The sequence below is a fragment of the Mus pahari genome, chromosome 2, assembly GCF_900095145.1.
Source record: "Mus pahari chromosome 2, PAHARI_EIJ_v1.1, whole genome shotgun sequence".
In the NCBI taxonomy this organism is placed as follows: domain Eukaryota; kingdom Metazoa; phylum Chordata; class Mammalia; order Rodentia; family Muridae; genus Mus; species Mus pahari.
Window position 1 is genome coordinate 55703421 of NC_034591.1, and position 2359 is coordinate 55705779.

At 39.5% G+C, this 2359-nt stretch overlaps 1 protein-coding gene across 3 annotated transcripts in view; it reads left to right on the plus strand.

The window, feature by feature from the left end:
- Positions 1 to 2359, plus strand: part of Chrm2 (cholinergic receptor muscarinic 2) — a 135496-nt gene that overhangs the window by 66984 nt on the left and 66153 nt on the right. The gene's annotated exons all lie outside the window — the stretch shown is intronic.

A 2359-nucleotide genomic window follows, 5' to 3' on the forward strand; every position in this document is an offset into this window, starting at 1 on the left:
GAGAGAGAGAGAGAGAGAGAGAGAGAGAGAGAGAGAGAGAGAGAGAGAGAGAGAGAGAGAGAGAGAGGAGGGAGAGAGGAGGGAGAGAGGGAGTGAGCTCACAGTGGCTCAAGAGCAAGACCCTCCTCCAGTAACATAACTTTTCCAAAGACTTTACATCCTAATCCTTTGCAAATAGTTCTACCAACTATGGTCTAGGCATTTAATAGGCAAGCTTGTAGGGTCATCCTCATTCAATCAGCACACCTGTGTCTTCCCATCTCTAGATCTGATGGGAGCTTTAGACTGAAAAGCTTTCGGTACTTCCTCTTTCTTTCCTTTTTGCTGATTCATGCTGGGATAAAGAAGATGACTATAGCTTTCATCAAGGACAGGTATGCGAACTTTCAGAATGGGAATTCCACCTCCTGTAATACCTTTCTCTCTGTGATCCTAGGTGTGATCAAAATTGAATGTAAGAGTTAACTTGATCTCTAAGGATTCTAATATGCAGACTCTTTTCTTTATCCGTTTTTGTTTTTGAAATATCAACATATTTTGCACATTGCATATTGCAAGAGCACATAGGTTTACAGTGCTGATATTAGAGTAAATTTGTCATTTGGTTATCCATGTTATTTAATAAGCTAAAATTAGAGGAGGCAGGGACCATGATTACATTGGAATTCAGCTCCCAGGAATGATGTGAGGAGTATGAATTAATATTATGTCATTGTCAAAAAAAAACCAAAAAAAAAAAACAAAAAACAAAAAAATAACTGCTTGCCACATCAATTGGCGTTAAACACAGCATCTGGCTCAGTATAATTAGGTTTTCAAGGAAGTTGATGAGAAAGCAAGCCCCATGCACTTATCCAAATGGAGAGGTGTAAAGAGTTTTCTTTTGATTGACAATATATGCAATAAGCTTGAAAACTTGACAATCAGATCTTGAAAGATTTTCATGCTTTGGACATCAAACATGATAGTTAATTTCTCCTAGGAAGGGAGTGTGGGGCTAGAGTCTCCTCTTGTCTCACAACCCATGTGACATGACTTGCTCATAATCTGAGTGTCCTGAGAATTTGTCCCAGATATAAACCAGACTTGAGATGGCTGGCTTCCAACAGAAGTACACCAAAGCTGTCTCTAGACCTAGCAGAGCTGTGAATGCCACTGTATCCTTGGGCTTCATGGATAGCAGAGCATGGGGGGCAGTTATGGAGTATGGGATGGGAAGACTAGGTAGAAAGGGAAGAGTTACTCTGCCCCTCTCCTCATTTTCTTCATGCTCTAAACATTCACTGATTCCAGTCTAGACCTAGCCGTTGCATAAAAAGCACCGATGATGTAGTCACCATTTAAACTGTTCCTAAACTGTTCCTATTCTATCAAGATAATTAGAGTTGATCACTTTCTGACTTTTACTTAGGAAAATGTCTCCTTTTCCAATTGCATTTAGAAGTCCTTTGCTAATTTCGGTCCCACTTGGCCATCACAGTCACCAACTAGCTTGTCCCCATGAGACACAGCACCAAGGGAAACTGTCAGTGGGGTCCCCTTAGAAGGCAAGGCAAATCTGTTGACGCGTTTCCTCTAAGAGTGGTTTAGCCTGGCTATAGAAAGAATTGCTATTTTGTATTGTCTTTTATGGAGTCATGCAAGTGTGGAGTCATTTAACTTGCAGTTTCCTTCTCATCCTTATTGGACTTAATGATAGTAACACAATCCTGAGTTAAGCAAATCTGGTTCAAATTCTAGATATCATGAGTTCTTTAAATTAGGTGACTGGGGGAGTGGAAAACTTCTCCAGTTTCACTAACCCTGTGTTTACTCAAGCAATAAGCTGTGGATGGCAAATGAAGGAAGGATACACACAAAGGCTTGTCATGTCAGCATCCTGTGCAGATGTTATTGAGCTTCTTCCTTTGACCAGGATTAGGAGGTGGAAATAGCAAGTGAATAATTTTAGTTCAATAATTTGACTCTAAGAAAACTAATTAAAATAAGAATAGCAGATCTTACTATCTGTTTTTCAAGCAAAGAAAAACAGAGCTTAATGGAAATTAAATAATTAAGAAAGGCTATACCACTGGTGCACTGGGAGGAATAAAACTCAAATTTTAAACTGTTTTAACTGATCAGGGGACCAGTGAAATGACTTAATTGGTAAAACATTTGGTGTCCGAGCCTGGAGTTCCATTCCTACATAAAGGTGAAAGGCTTTTGTTTTGTTGTTTTGGTTTTGGTTTTTGCTTTCAGTTTTCTGTTTTTTGTTTGTTTGTTTGTTTGTTTCTGGACCCCAGAGAATTGTTTTCTGACTTCCACATGGGTACTGTCTCTCTCTCTCTCTCTCTCTCTCTCTCTCTCTCTCTCTCTC